Source organism: Phoca vitulina, unplaced genomic scaffold (assembly GCF_004348235.1).
Source record: "Phoca vitulina isolate PV1807 unplaced genomic scaffold, GSC_HSeal_1.0 scaffold67, whole genome shotgun sequence".
NCBI lineage: Eukaryota > Metazoa > Chordata > Mammalia > Carnivora > Phocidae > Phoca > Phoca vitulina.
Window position 1 is genome coordinate 14,307,134 of NW_022589770.1, and position 16,496 is coordinate 14,323,629.

Consider the following 16,496-nt stretch of genomic DNA (forward strand, 5'->3'; position numbering starts at 1 on the left):
CTATTTTGATTTATATTTCTTGATTACTAGTTGATCTTAAAAATAAAAAAGATCTGGGGTGCCTGGGTGGCTCAGTTGTTAAGCATCTGCCTTCGGCTCAGGTCATGATCCTAGGGGCCTGGGATCAAGCCCCGCATCGGGCTCCCTGCTCCGTGGGAAGCCTGCTTCTCCCTCTCCCACTCCCCCTGCTTGTGTTCCCTCTCTCGCTGTGTCTCTCTCTGTCAAATAAATAAAAAAATCTTAAAAAAAATAATAATAAAAAAGATCTTCATTCAACTGAGTGCATCTGTGGCTGTGCTGTTTTGTTTTGTTAAATTCTATGTTCTCATTTGTACTGAGTGCCCTTCAATCCATAGATCCTCTGTTTTACCCTCTCCAGAGAGTAAACTTTCAATATTTTGTGATGATCTTTGCCACAGTTGCTTGATTAGATTTTGGGGAGAGCTATAAGGGTGTTTAACTCCTTAACTGGATTTCCACCGATCTTAATGTTTTCATTTCACACCACCACCCTCCTCTTCCTACTTCCAGAGATACCTGGTGCTGCCAATTCCCAAGCCTTTTGGTGGTTATACAGTGTAATTTGCTTTGTTTCTTGACTTTCTTCACTGCCAGCTTGAGACTCAAATTTCTCAGGTCTTACTAGTAAGTTACTGTTCTCCCTTGTGCTTCCCCTCTTCCTCATTTTTGTGGTGGTTATCTCATCTCCTGATCTTTTTGTCCTTATAGATTATGTCTTAAAAGTATATACTTCACTCTACTCTTATTTTAGTGAGTTTATTGGAGGACGTGGAGTTTTAAAGGAAAGTCCTGAGTTGAATTTGTATCTTGAAGTTGAAAGTGTTTTGCTGGGCCTTGTAAGGTTGGTAAATACTACAGATGTCTCATAGATTCAGAAGGGATATTAAGGATAGCTGTTTAGACCACAGAGCCTTGTAGTTGCCCCAGATCAGTATAAGGAAGGCTCCTCAACTGATGAAAATTCTATTCATGACCTGTTAGAATATCTCTGCACTCACATTTATAAAGGTACCAAAGAGTTGGGTTGCTCATGCAAAAAACTTGTGAAGTTGTTTATTTGCATGCAGTCTACTTTATCAGACAGCTACACATTTATTATATTCACAATTCAGGTTAAGACTCTTAGGAACATCGAAAAATATTTAATAACTGATGACACATGAGCATTGACAATCAGAATGCTCAGTGCCTGGAATAGGGTCTAGGAGGCCTTCTGCTGGGCCATTTATATGCTGGATCATAAGATGATCTGGGCCACTGGAGAAGCCCTAGGAGGGGGCAGGCTAAGGAGAGGGGGATATTTTGAGGGCTGAGTGCAGCTGCTATTTGCCAACTAGTGTGGAAGTATTTTCATATTATATGGTAGGTAGGCCACAATGGTATATATAATTATCAACTTTGAGCTTTTCTTCCAACCATCGTGCCCTAATGTGAATTATTTATCCTTTAAGGATGCTATAGATGTTACTTTAACCTATGTTTTACCTATGTTGTCTGTCACTCCGTATTTCCTCTACTCAATATCTTTCCCAGCTTTCTACACATGATGGATCCTATCTATTAGATTCAGGCCCTCACCAGTTCTGAGCCAAACCTGAAGATGGTGGCAGTCTAATCAATAACATCAGCAATCTAGTGCTTTCTTTCCAACAAGAGCCCTGGCTATCTAGGTAATCCCTGAGTTGTAGCTTTCCCTTCCACCCCCAATCTTGGTTTTATTTGTAGGGTGGAATTCTGTCTCAGTTTCCCTCCCCAGTATTCTTGGTACCTGATAATTTTTGGTACATCCTACTTCCTTTGATTCCCCTTTCCCCAGTCACTTTCTGTACTCTTGCTGCAAATAGACAGATATAGCTTGGAATCATGATAGAACTCCTATGGAACTTTGAGCACACCTGCCACCTCTGTGCTGTTCTTTACTCTTGGATTACATTGATATCTGTCCAACCCACAGCCAAGTATTTCTGTGAACTCTGGATGCTGTCATATAGGCTGTCTAGCTGCTCCCACAGGACTATGTTTTATATGTCGGATTGAGCAAATTTATCACCATAAAAAATTGGTGTTCCATTAGCAAGGATGGAGGGAAGAGTGGTTAGCCATCAAATAGCTTTTGGCACACCATATCATGTACTGGCATGGGAGTTTCCCAACTCAACAGGCCCTCCAAAATATCCAATGATGAAGCTTATAGTGGGCCACCCAGATACTCAGAGCTTCCAATTGGCTTTTTAGTCCTCCTCTCTTAACTATGAGAAGACAACCAACAATTATACATTTGAGGAAAACTCTACACACAAAAGAAAGATACCAAAGCATGTAAACATAAAAAATAACTTGGAGAAAACAGAGACAATGTAGGGAGAAGAAAAAAGTTTTAAAATTATCAATATTCTCAGAGAGAGATAAGAGAATATTATAATCATGGGAGACACCTGGGTGGCTCAGCTGGTTAAGTGACTGCCTTTGGCTCAGGTCATGATCCTAGGGTCCTATGATCGAGTTCTGCATTGGGCTCCTTGCTCAGTGGGGAGCTTGCTTCTCCCTCTGCCTGCCACTTTCCCTGCATGTGCTCTCTCTCTGACAAATAAATAAATAAATAAAATCTTTTTAAAAAAGAGAATATTATAATCATGAAACAAGAAGAGAACACTATAAAAAGAGTATTTAAAGAATAAAAAAGAACTCCTAGAAACTAAAAATCTCACAAAAATGATAAACTCAATAGAAGGGTTAGGCAATGAAATTGAAGACATATTGAATATAGAGCAAAAAATAAAGGAAATGAAAAATAAGAGAGAAGATAAAAGAACATTAGAGTGTCATTCTAGCAGATCTAATACCTGAATGTTAGAAATTTCAAAAAAAGAGAACTGAGAAAGTTGAGGGGAGAAATTTGTCAGTGACATGTCAAGAAAATTCTCCAGAACTGAAGGAATCAGTTTCTTTTTTTTAATTAATTAATTTTATTTCTTAAATTTTTAAAATTTTATTATGTTATGTTAGTCACCATACAATACATCATTAGTTTTTGATGTGGTGATCCATGATCCATTGTTTTCGTATAACACCCAGTGCTCCATGCAGTATGTGCTCTCCTTAATACCCATCACTGGGCTAACCAATCCCCCTTCCCCCCTCCCCTCTAAAACCCTGCTTGTTTCTCAGAGTCCATAGTCTCTCATGGTTCATCGCTTCCTCCGATTCCCCCTCCTTCATTTTTCCCTTCCTTCTCCTAATGTCCTCCATGCTATTACTTATGTTCCACAAATAAGTGAAACCATATGATAATTGACTTTCTCTGCTTGACTTATTTCACTTAGCATAATCTCCTCCAGTCCCATCCATGTTGATGTAAAAATTTGGTATTCATCTTTTCTGATGGCTGAGTAATATTCCATTGTATATATGGACCACATCTTCTTTATCCATTCATCTGTTGAAGGGCATCTCGGCTCTTTCCACAGTTGGGCTATTGCGGACATTGCTGCTATGAACATTGGGGTGCATATGGCCCTTCTTTTCACTACATCTGTGTCTTTGGGGTAAATACCCAGTAGTGCAATTGCTGGGTGATAGGGTAGCTTTATTTTTAATTTTTTGAGGAACCTCCACACTGTTTTCCAAAGTGGCTGTACCAACTTGCATTCCCACCAACAGTGTAAGAAGGTTCCCCTTTCTCCACAACCTCTCCAACATTTGTTGTTTCTTTCCCTGTCCATTTTTGCCATTCTAACTGGTGTAAGGTGGTATCTCAGTGTGGTTTTGATTTGAATTTCCCTGATGGCTAATGATGATGAACATTTTTTCATGTGTCTGTTAGCCATTTGTATGTCTTCTTGAGAGAAGTGTCTTTTCATATCTTCTGCCCATTCTATGACTTGATTATTTGTTTTTTGGGTGTTGAGTTTGAAAAGTTCTTTATAGATCTTGGATACCAGCCCTTTATCTGTAGTGTCATTTGCAAATATCTTCTCCCATTCTGTGGGTTGCCTCTGTGTTTTGTTGACTGTTTCCTTTGCTGTGCAGAAGCTTTTTATCTTGACGAAGTCCCAAAAGTTCATTTTTGCTTTTGTTTCGCTAGCTTTTGGAGATGTATCTTGAAAGAAGTTGCTGTGGGCAATGTCAAAGAGGTTACTGCTTATGTTCTCCTCTAGGGTTTTGAAGGATTTCTGTCTCACATTGAGGTCTTTCATCCACTTTGAGTTTATCTTTGTGTATGGTGTTAGAAAATGGTCGAGTTTCATTCTTCTGCATGTGGCTGTCCAATTTTCTCAGCACCATTTATTGAAGAGACTGTCTTTTCTCCATTGCATGTTTTTTCCTGCTTTGTCGAAGATTATTTGACCACAGAGTTGAGGGTCCATATCTGGGTTCTCTATTCTGTTCCTTTGGTCTATATGTCTGTTTTTGTGCCAGCAACATGCTGTCTTGGTGATCACAGCTTTGTAATATAGCTTGAAATCGGGCAACGTGATGCCCCCAGCTTTGTTTCTCTTTTTCAACATTTCCTTGGCGATTCGGGGTCTTTTCTGATTCCATAAAAATTTTAGGAGTGTTTGTTCCAGCACTTTGAAAAATGTCATTGGAATTTTGATCAGGATGTCATTGAAGGTATAGATTGCTTTGGGTAGCATAGACATTTTAACAATGTTTATTCTTCTGATCCATGAGCATGGAATATTTTCCCATCTTTCTGTGTCTTCTTCAATTTCTTTCATGAGTGTTCCATAGTTCCTAGAGTATAGATCCTTTACCTCTTTGGTTAGGTTTAATGCCGAGGTATCTTATGGTTTTTGGTGCTATTGTAAATGGAATCATTTCTCTAATTTCTCTTTCTACAGTTGCGTTGTTAGTGTATAGAAAGCAACTGATTTCTGTGCATTGATTTTGTATCCTGCCACATTACTGAATTGCTGGATGAGTTCTACTAATTTGGGGGTGGAGTCTTTTGGGTTTTCCACATAAAGTATTATGTCATCTGTGAAAAGAGAGAGTTTGACTTCTTTGCCAATTTGAATACATTTTATTTCTTTTTGTTGTCTGATTGCTGTTGCTAGGACTTCTAGTACTATGTTGAACAATAGTGGCGAGAGTGGGCATCCTTGACGCGTTCCTGATCTTAAGGGAAACACTCTCAGCTTTTCCCCATTGAGGATGATATTCGCTGTGGGTTTTTCATAGATGGATTTTATGAACTTGAGGAATGTTCCCTCTATCCCTATACTCTGGAGAGTTTTAATCAGGAAAGGATGTTGTATTTTGTCAAATGCTTTTTCTGCATCAATTGAGAGGACCATATGGTTCTTCTCTCTCCTCTTATTAATGTGTTCTATCACATTGATTGATTTGCGAATGTTGTACTACCCTTGCATCCCGGGGATAAATCCCACTTTGTCGTGGTGGATGATCCTTTTAATGTATTGTTGGATCCTCTTAGCTAGGATTTTGTTGAGGATTTTGGAATCCATATTCATCAGGGATATGGGTCTGAAATTCTCCTTTTTGGTGGGGTCTTAGCGTGGTTTGGGGATTAAGGTAATGTTGGCCTCATAGAATGAGTTTGGAAGTTTTCCTTCTGTTTCTATTTTTGAAAAAGCTTCCGTAGAATAGGTATTATTTCTTCTTTGAATGTTTGGTAGAATTTCTCAGGGAATCCATCAGGCTCTGGACTCTTGTTTTTTGGGTGGTTTTTGATCACTGCTTCAATCTCGTTACTGGTTATTGGCCTATTCAGGTTGTCAATTTCTTCCTGTTTCAGTCTTGGCAGATTATAGGTTTCCAGGAAGGCCTCCATTTCATCCAGATTGCTCAGTTTATTGGCATATAGTTGTTGATAATAACTTCTAATAATTGTTTCTATTTCCTTGGTGTTAGTCGTGATCTCTCCCCTTTCATTCATAATTTTATTAATTTAGGTCCTTTCTCTTTTCTTTTGGATAAGTCTGGCCAATGGTTTATTGATCTTATTAATTCTTTCAAAGAACCAACTTCTAGTTTTGTTGATCTGATCTACTGTGTTTCTGGTTTCTAATTCATTGATCTCTGCTCTAATCTTAATTATTTCTCTTCTAATGCGTGGCTTAGGCATCATTTGTTGCTTTTTCTCTAGTTCTTTAAGGTGTAGAGTTAGTTGGTAAATTCGGGATTTTTCTGTTTTTTTGAATGAGGCTTGGATGGCTATGTATTTCCCTCTTAGGACTGCCTTTGCAGTGTATCCCATAGGTTTTGGACTGATGTGTTTTCATTCTCATTGATCTCCATGAATTGTTTAAGTTCTTTTTTGATTTCCTGGTTGACCCAAACATTCTTTAGCAGAATGGTCTTTAGCTTCCAAGTGTTTGAATTTCTGCCAATTTTTTTCTTGTGATTGAGTTCCAGTTTTAAAGCATTGTGGTCTGAGAATATGCAGAGAATAATCTCAATCTTTTGGTATCAGTTGAGACCTGATTTGTGACCAAGTATGTGCTCTATTCTGGAGAAAGTTCTATGTGCGCTCAAGAAGAATGAGTGTTCTGTTGTTTTAGGGTGGAATGTTCTGTATATATCTATGAGGTCCATCTGGTCCGGTGTGTCATTCAAAGCTCTTGTTTCTTTGTTGATTTTCTGCTTAGGTGATCTGTCTATTGTTGAGAGTGGAGTACTGAGGTCTCCTACAATTAACGTATTGTTATCAATATGACTCTTTATTTTGGTTAACAGTTGGCTTATGTAGATGGCTGCTCCCATATTTGGGGCATAGATATTTACAATTGTTAGATCTTCTTGTTGGATAGACCCTTTAAGAATGATATAGTGTCCTTCTGTGTCTCTAACTACAGACTTTAGTTTAAAATCTAATTTGTCTGATATAAGAATTGCTACCCCAGCTTTCTTTTGAGGTCTGCTGGCATTGAAGATGGATCTCCATCCCTTCATTTTCAGTCTGGATGTGCCTTTAGGTTCAAAATGAGTCTCTTGTAGACAGTATATGGATGGGTCCTGTCTTTTTATCCAATCTGCAACCCTGTGCCGTTTTATGGGAGCATTTAGGCCATTCACGTTGAGAGTGATTATTGAAAGATATGAATTAATTGTCATCATGTTGCCTGTGAAGACGTTGTTTTTATAGATTGTCCCTGTAAATTTCTGTTGTATATCACTCTTGGGGTCTTTCTCCTTTTATAGAACCCCCCTTAATATTTCTTGCAGGGCCGGCTTAGTGGTCACATATTCTTTCCGTTTCTGCCTGTCTGGGAAGCTCTGCATCTCTCCATCCATTCTAAATGACAGCCTTGCTGGGTAAAGTATTCTTGGCTGCATGTTCTTCTCGTTCAGTACCCTGAATATGTCTTGCCAGCCCTTTCTGTCTTGCCAGGTCTCTGTGGGTAGGTCTGACATTATTCTATGTTCCTCCCTCTATACATAAGGAATCTCTTCCCCTCTAACTGCCCTTAAGATGGTTTCCTTGGTTCTAAGATTTGTGAGTTTTACTATTACATACCGGGGTGTTGGCCTGTTTTCCTTGATCTTAGGAGGGGTCCTCTCTGCCTCTCGGACATGAATGTTTGTTTCATTCCCCAGATTAGGGAAGTTTTCAGCTATGATTTGCTCAAATTTATCTTCTAGTGCTCTCTCTCTCCACTCCCTCCGGGATTCCAATAATTCTGACAATGGAATGTTTCATGGTGTCACTTATTTTTCTGATTCTATTTTCATGGATTCTGAGTTGTTTTTCCCTGGCCTCCTCTTTTCCCTTTTTATCTATTAAATTGTTTTCCAGGTCACTTATTCGTTCTTCTGCCTTGCTTACCCTAGCTGTTAGATTATCCAGATTAGATTGGATCTCATTGATAGCATTTTTAAGTTCTGCCAATTCAGCTTTCATTTCTGTCCTTAGAGACTCTATGTTGCCTTTAATTGATTTCTCCATTCTAGCTATTGTCTTCACAATTGCTACCCTGAATTCCATCTCCGACATCTTGGTTATATCTGCATCCATTTGTAAATCTGCAGCATAAGTCATAATCTCTGCATCTTTCCTATTTTGGGGGTTCCTCCTCCTAGTCATTCTGTTGATGCGTGGTTGAGGGAATGTATAGAGTCCAAATTATTGACCAGAACCCAAGCAAGATGCACCTGTTTTATAGGAACCTTAGGGTTGCTGGCCTCTTGTTTTCCCAGCCTGTTTTCTGGGGGAGGGGCCTGCCACGCTGTTACTCAGGCAACCCTGTTTGGGCAGAGTTGCCCTGCTCCCCTGTGGCGGGGGATGGGCTCGGTGGGAACCAGTTTTTTGGGGCTTTTGTTCTCTGGTGGCTTTCCCTGGTGGCTTTCTGCGTCTCTTCTGAGAGTTAGAGCAAAAGTGATAGTTTCCAACCTTCTGCCTCAGAGCAGAGAGATTGCAGTCTGTTCTTCAGTGAGCTCTCCAGGCCACACTATGTCCGTTTCTGTCTGTGCTGCTATAAACTGTAGTATCCTGGGTTGTGTGCCCCTCTGTTGCGCTCCCAGTCCTGCCTCCAGGTTGGAGCACGTCTCTGCCCTTTTTGCTTCTAAAACCGCCAGCCACCCCCAGTGTGCATGCATGGCCCCACTGCTCCAGTTTCAGTCTGGGGGCTGCCCTAAAGTCCTTTCCCCATTGCTACTGGTCTGTGAGTCTGTGCCCAGTCCCCAGTGCGGGAGGCTATCACTCACCGGCAGTGTAGGATCCTGATGGCTTGGCTCCCTCCCCCTTCCGTTTATCCTCTGATATCTGCCCACGGAATCACGGCTCCCCGCTTCGTACCTTGAAACCAACCACCCGCGATATTCTGTTTGTAGAGATCCAGGTCTATCTTCTTACATCTCAGGCTGATTTCATGTGTATTCAGTGTGGTCTGGTAGATATACAGCTCAATTCTGGGGACCAGTTCGAATAGGGTCCCTTACTCCTCTGCCATCTTTTCCCCCTTTCGGAATCAGTTTCAATCCCATTTTATAAGGCACATCATTGTGAAATTTCAGTACTCAGAGAGGAGAAGATTCTATAAACATGGAGGGGTTGAGGCAGAGGAATGTCAAGTACAATAGGCTCGGAATCATAGTGGCTTCAGATTTTTCAAAAGAATACTGGAGTCTAGAAGGCAATGGAGCAATGCCTTCAAGATTTAGCATAGAATTCTGTCCCAAACTATTAAGCAACTGTGAAGGTAGAATAAAAACATTTTAATATATTTAATCTAGATGCATCCTTCTCCAGAAGTTACTGGAGGATATGCTCCACCAAAAGAAGGAAGAGGAAGACATAGGGCACATGAAATAGGTGATACAGATGAGGTCAAGGGAATTCCTGAGATTGATGATGAAGAAATATCCCAGGATGAGAGTTATGCACCAAGACATTGAAGGCAACTAGTCCAGAATGGAGCATTTCAAAAGGCTCTGGATTACCTGATACATATGAATGTTTCAAGTCCTGATTCACACTACTGGCAAAGAGTTAGAGATGAATTCAAACTAAGGAAACAAAATCAAACCAGAAAGAAAGTTAAAACTGGATTCAGAGTAGGAGGGTTATTTATTGATATTTGATTCCTATACAGCTCTTTTCTACCTCACTTCTTAAGAACAAATGCCCCCCCCTTTTTTTAACATCTAATGTATTATTTGTTTCAGAGAATGAAGGGGGGGAAATCAGAGGGGGAGACGAACCATGAGAGACGATGGACTCTGATAAACAAACTGAGGGTTCTAGAGGGGAGGGGGGTGGGAGGATGCGTTAGCCTGGTGATGGGTATTAAAGAGGGCACGTTCTGCATGGAGCACTGGGTGTTATGCACAAACAATGAATCATGGAACACTACATCAAAAACTAATGATGTAATGTATGGTGATTGACATAACATAATAATAAAAAAAAGGAAAGAAAAAAAAGTACAAATGGCCTTTGATGTCAAGGATATTATACTTATGGTTTTATTATCACTTTACATTTGGACCAAAAACATTGAACCCTTAAACCTTAAGTCTTAAAATTGTGTCCATTCTGTCTAGATAGTTCCCCCAAACAGACTCAACTTTAAAAAAATATTTTGAGGGGAAGAATGAAGGGGGGGAAATCAGAGGGGGAGACGAACCACGAGAGACGATGGACTCTGAAAAACAAACTGAGGGTTCTAGAGGGGAGGGGGGTGGGAGGATGGATTAGCCTGGTGATGGGTATTAAAGAGGGCACGTTCTGCATGGAGCACTGGGTGTTATGCACAAACAATGAATCATGGAACACTATATCAAAAACTAATGATGTAATGTATGGTGATTAACATAACAATAAAAAAATTTAAAAAATATTTTGGCAGCAACTGTGGGGTTTATGTAACATGTGAACATCCAGACAACAATAATATCTGCTTTGGTGACTCTAAATAATGGAATCTCTACTGCAATTGGCAATTAGAGCAATGCTACTATAGTCTAGTTCTGGCATCTTACTGGTTTATGTTGGCCTTGATCTTTTTCTGTGTCTGATTTTCCTGGATTGATTTGCTCATATCCTTGTATCAAGGACTTCATATTGATATTAGCTACTTCTCCATCTCTCCATCTGCAACCACTTCATTTAGTGCAGAACCTTCAATAACCACATGGAGATTTGTGGTTCTCTCTAAAAAATTCTGTCTCTGTCTCTCTCTTGTGCTTTACTCTGAGCTTTCCTACAGAAGCAGGAGGGTGTTAGGGTCCTTACTTTTTGAAAAAAAGATCAGATTCCAGGTTTAAAAAGATGGTTTAGTACATTGTCTTAGCTCAGGCTACTATAACAAAATACCATAGTCTAGGTAGCTTAAATAGCTGAAGTCCTGGAGGCTGAGAAGTCCAGATCAAAGTGCCAGCAGATTTGATTCTTGGTGAGAGCTGTCTTCCTGGTGGGCAGATGACTGCTTTCTCATTGTATCCTCACATGATGGAGAGAAAGCTCTGGTGTCTCTTCTTATAAGGATGATAATCCTATCATAGGAACCCACACGCATGACCTCATTAAACCTAATTACTTCCCAAAGACCCCTACCTCCGAATACCATCACACTGGGGGTTAGGGCTTTAATATATAAATTTGGAGTGGACACAAACATTCAGTCCATAACAATGCATAGAAGCCTTACTTTTTTTTTCTTCCTATGAGCACCATCAAAAATTCTGGCTGCAGTCATTTGTGCATGTACTGATTGACTATTTCACGTCCACTATATATGTGCTTGTTAAACGTCAGTGTAAATACAGTTAACCTTGGGGAATTTTGTTAAAATGCAGATAATTCAGATTCTGGGGTAGAGTTTATCTATTTCTAACAATCTCTCAGGTAGTGCTGATGTTGCTGGAACAGGGACAACACTTTGAGTAGTAAGAATATACATAACCACACATACTCAGAAGTATTTATTTGGAAAATTTGGAAAGAAAGGATTGGGGCTTTGTTTAAAAAGTATCAAGTATGTACAAACAATTGCTAATATGTGTTCAGTATAGATTATACATAGTATTATATATAATATAATTATATATAATGTGTGTTCAGCATATATTAAAATCGTATTTGTTCTCAGGTAGTATGTTAGATACTATAGGTCTTATACCTGGAAATTACCAGTGCTTCCATTGGCCTAATTTTCTGTAGATATTAGAGATCTGTCCTCTTGAGATGGGAATGAGGAAGGATCATTTCCTTTTGGGAGGGATAAATGGAAGGAAGGACAGAGAAAGCACAGAGGATGATAGGATAGACAAGTATCAACAAAATTACTTGCTAAAAGCTCTCCCTGAAAATGTCATTGAAAATTAAACTAATATTTCTCAAACTTTAGGCACATAAGAATCACCTGGGGTCCTTGAAGGCAGTGCAGATTACTGAGTTCTATGCCTTGAGGTTCTGATGCAATAGGTCTGGCAGGGAGTGGGACAGGGGAGGCAAAATGTATATTTCAAATAAGCACCTGACATAAATCCAAGGCAGTTCGTCCCTGGACCATTATTTTGAAAAGCATGTGTTAGAAAGATGAGTAGTAGTCTTGGGGAAAATAAAATAAAGCAAAACACCTAAACAAAGCCAGGAAAATATTTCTATTTTAGTTGGAGTCTTTTTGAGTTACTGTAGGAGAGAAACAAAAGACATCCCATTGTCAGCAGACAGGTCTATCAGACATCCAACTGTAAATTATACAGGCTCAAACCCTGTATCAGTACTCTGATGTAGGACTCATGGCCACAATTCATAGGAACATGGAATTTATAGCTGCTAGGAATCTTAGAGGCTTTGCACCTTTTTTGGTTGTGACCCATAGTAACAGATACACTTTATATTGTGTTCCAGGAAACATACACATGCACAGAAACACTGACACAACATATAATGTGTACATTTATTCACTTCATCAAACAATACTCTTACGATCTGTGGTGTACTCTCATAGGTTTTTTTTGTTTTGTTTTTGGGTGGGGGGTTATATTTAAATAAAAAAAATCCAGGTCATGATTCATTAAATTGATTGTATGATCACTGTGTTATAACTTGTCATTTGAGAAACACCAATCTAGTGTGGTCACTTTATTTTATGAATGAGAAACCAACTTGGAGAGGTAAAACTTGTCCAAAATCACACAGCTGTGAATAGTAAAGCTCAGAACTAGAACTCAGTTCTCAGAAAATTTTTTTTAATTTAAATTCAATTGGCCAACATATAGTACATCATTAGTTTCAGATGTAGTGTTCAATAATTTATCAGTTTCATATAACACCCAGTGCTCATCACATCGCATGCCTTCCTTAATGCCCATAACCCAATTACCCCATCCCCCCACCCACCTCCCCTCCAGCAACCCTCAGTTGGTTTCCTAGAGTTAAGAGTCTCTCACGGTTTTTCTCCCTCTCTGATGACTTCCCATTCTGTTTTCCTTCCCCCCACCGCCCCACTATGTTCCTCTGCCCTGTTTCTTATGTTCCACATATGAGTGAAACCATATGACAATTGTCTTTCTCTGATTGAATTATTTCACTCAATGTAATAGGTCTCAGATTTTAACTAAATAACCTGTCTATCATGGCCTACTGTATATCTCAGTGTTTGTTTTATTGCTTTTACCCAGCTTTCTCTCAGGAAAAAATGGTCTATTAATATCTATTAGATTGTCTATTTAGTTGAAACATTTTGAAGAGCACAAATGTCTTTTTCCTAAAGGAACCACTAGATGGTGGTATAAATTCTTCTGATGGTGGACAATTCAATTGAACCAAGGTGGATTCACATTTGTATATTTGCATCCTTATTTTAAAATGTTTTATAGATTGGTATTTCTCTGTGGATAAGCTGAGCTTTATGCCCAGCCTGAAGAAACTATTTTATATGACTTTACAAGTGGAATACATTCTGTTACTTGGTATTTCTTTTCTTTTCTTTTCTTTTTTTATCTGCCTGGAAGAGAGATTTAGAAAAACAAACACATATGTACTTCCCCAAAGGACCCTCTTGTTTTATATTTAATATATTTTATTTTCTCCATACTTTTATTTTATAGGACTTTAAAGAACGATTTTCTGTTATTTCTGATATTCCAGATTTCTTCTAGTGTGGGAAATCAAACACTTCTGGGTCTACCATAAAAGAATAAAAACCCCAAACGATTTTATATTTATTATCTCTCTTTTTTAAATATTTTATTTATTTATTTGACAGAGAGAGACACAGCGAGAGAGGGAACACAAGCAGAGGGAGTGGGAGAGGGAGAAGCAGGCTTCCCACTGAGCAGGGAGCCCAATGTGGGACTCAATCCCAGGACCCTGGGACCATGACCTGAGCCAAAGGTAGAAGCTTAACGACTGAGCCACCCAGGCACCCTATATTTATTATCTCTTAATAAAGAAAATTAATACCCTGCTTTATAAGATTTTTTCCTTACCTGCAGCAAGGTTGTCGGAGTGATCTCTGCATATACTAGGAGCTTCTGAGGAAGGTGATCATAAAGACATTGCTGTTTGTTGGGGTTTCAGGGTTAAACAGACTATACAATCAAGCCTTTCCTTAAATACGCCGTCCTCACAGGTTAAAACTAGAAGAAAAAGAGAATGAGATGGCTATCCTTGACACTTATTCCTTCTTTTTTTCCCTTAAATTTTAATTTATTTTATTTAAATTCAATTTAGTTAACATATACCGCATTATTAGTTTCAGGGGTAGAATTTAGTGATTCATCAATTTCATATAACACCCAGTGTTCATTTCATTAAGTGCCCTTCTTAATGTCCATCACCCAATTACTTCATTCCCCCTACCCACCTCTCCTCCAGTAACCCTCAGTTTGTTTCCTATAGTTGAGTCTCTTATGGTTTGTCTTCCTCTTTGATTTTGTCTTATATTATTTTTCCCTCCCTTCTCCTATGTTCACCTGTTTTGTTTCTTAAATTCCATATATGACTGAAATAATATTTGTCTTTCTCTGACTGACTTATTTCATATAGCATAATTCCCTGTAGTTCCATCCATGTCATTGCCAATGGCAACATTTCATTCTTTTTGATGGCTGAGTAATATTCTATTGCATATATATACCACATGTTCTTTCTCCATTCATCTGTTGATGGACACCTGGGCTCTTTACGTAGTTTGGCTATTGCAGACATTGCTCCTATAAACAATGGGATGCAGGTGCCCCTTTGAATACTATGTTTGTATCCTATAGATAAATACCTAGTAGTGCAATTGCTAAGTTGTAGGGTAGCTCTATTTTCAACTTTTTGAGGAACCTCCATACTGTTTTCCAGAGTGGCTGTATCAGCTTGCATTCCCACCAGCAGTGTAAGAGGGTTCCCCTTTCTCTGCATCCTCACCAGAATCTCTTGTTTCCTGACATTAATTTTAGCCATTCTCACAGGTGTGAGGTGGTATCTCATTGTAATTTTGATTTGTATTTCCCTGATGACAAGTGGTGTGGAGCATTTTTCATGTGTCTGTTGGCCATTTGGATGTCTTCTTTGGAGAAATGTCTGTTCATGTCTTCTGCCCATTTCTTGGTTGGATTATTTGGTTTTTTGGTGTTGAGTTTGATAAGTTCTTTATAGATCTTGGGTACTAGCCCTTTATCTGGTAAGACATTCGTGAACATATTCTCCCATTTCATAGGTTGCCTTTTCGTTTTCTTGACTGTTTCCTTTGCTGTGCAAAAGCTTTTTATCTTGATGAAGTCCCAATAGTTCATTTTTGCCCTTGCTTCCCTTGCCTTTGGAGATGTGTCTAGCAAGAAGTTGCTGTGGCTGAGGTCATAAAGGTTGCTGCCTGCGATCTCCTGTAGGATTTTTATAGATTCCTGTCTCACATTTCTGTCTTCCATCCATTTTGAGTCTATTTTTGTGAATGGTGTAAGAAAACGGTCCGGTTTCATTTTTCTGCATGTGGCTGTCCAGTTTTCCCAGCACCATTTATTGAAGAGACTGCCTTTTTTTCCATTGGATATTCTTTCCTGCTTTGTCAAAGATTAGTTGACCATAGAGTTGAGGATCCATTTCTGGGTTCTCTATTCTGTTCCATTGATCTATGTGTCTGTTTTTGTGTCAGTACCATACTGTCTTGATGATTACAGCTTTGTAATAGAGCTTGAAGTCCAAGATTGTGATGTCTCCAGCTTTGGTTTTCTTTTTCAACATTCCTTTGGCTATTCGGGGTCTTTTCTGGTTCCCTATAAGTTTTAGGATTATTTGCTCCAGCTAAGTGAAAAAAGTTGATGGTGATAGAGATTGCATTGAGTGTGTAGATAGCTCTAGATAGCATAGACATTTTAACAGTATTTGTTCTTCCAATCCATGAGCATGGAATGTTTTTCCATTTCTTTGTGTCTTCCTCAATTTCTTTCATGAATGTTCTATAGTTTTCAGAGTACAGATCCTTTGCCTCTCTGGTTAGGTTTATTCCTATGTATCTTATGGTTTTTGGTGCAATTGTAAATGGGATCAACTCCTTAATTTCTCTTACTTCTGTCTCATTGTTAGTGTATAGAAATGCAACTGGTTTCTGTGCATTTATTTTATATCCTGCCACTTTGCTGAATTCCTGTATCAGTTCTAGCACTTTTGGGGTGGGGTCTTTTGAGTTTTCTACATAGAGTATCATGTCATCTGGGAAGAGTGAGACTTTGACTGCTTCTTTGTCGATTTGGATGCATTTTATTTCTTCTTATTGCCTGATTGCTGAGGCTAGGACTTGTAGTACTATGTTGAACAACAGTGGTGAGAATGGGCATCCTTGTCATGTCCCTGACCTTAGGGGAAAAGTTCTCAGTTTTTCCCCATTGAGGATGATATTCGGTGTGGGTCTTTTGTATATGGCTTTTATGATATTGAGGTATGTTCCCTCTATCCCTACCTTGTGGAGAGTTTTAATCAAGAAAGGATGCTGTACTTTGTCAAATGCTTTTTCTGCATCAATTGAGAGGATAATATGGTTCTTGTCCTTTCTTTTATTTATGTGATCTATCACGTT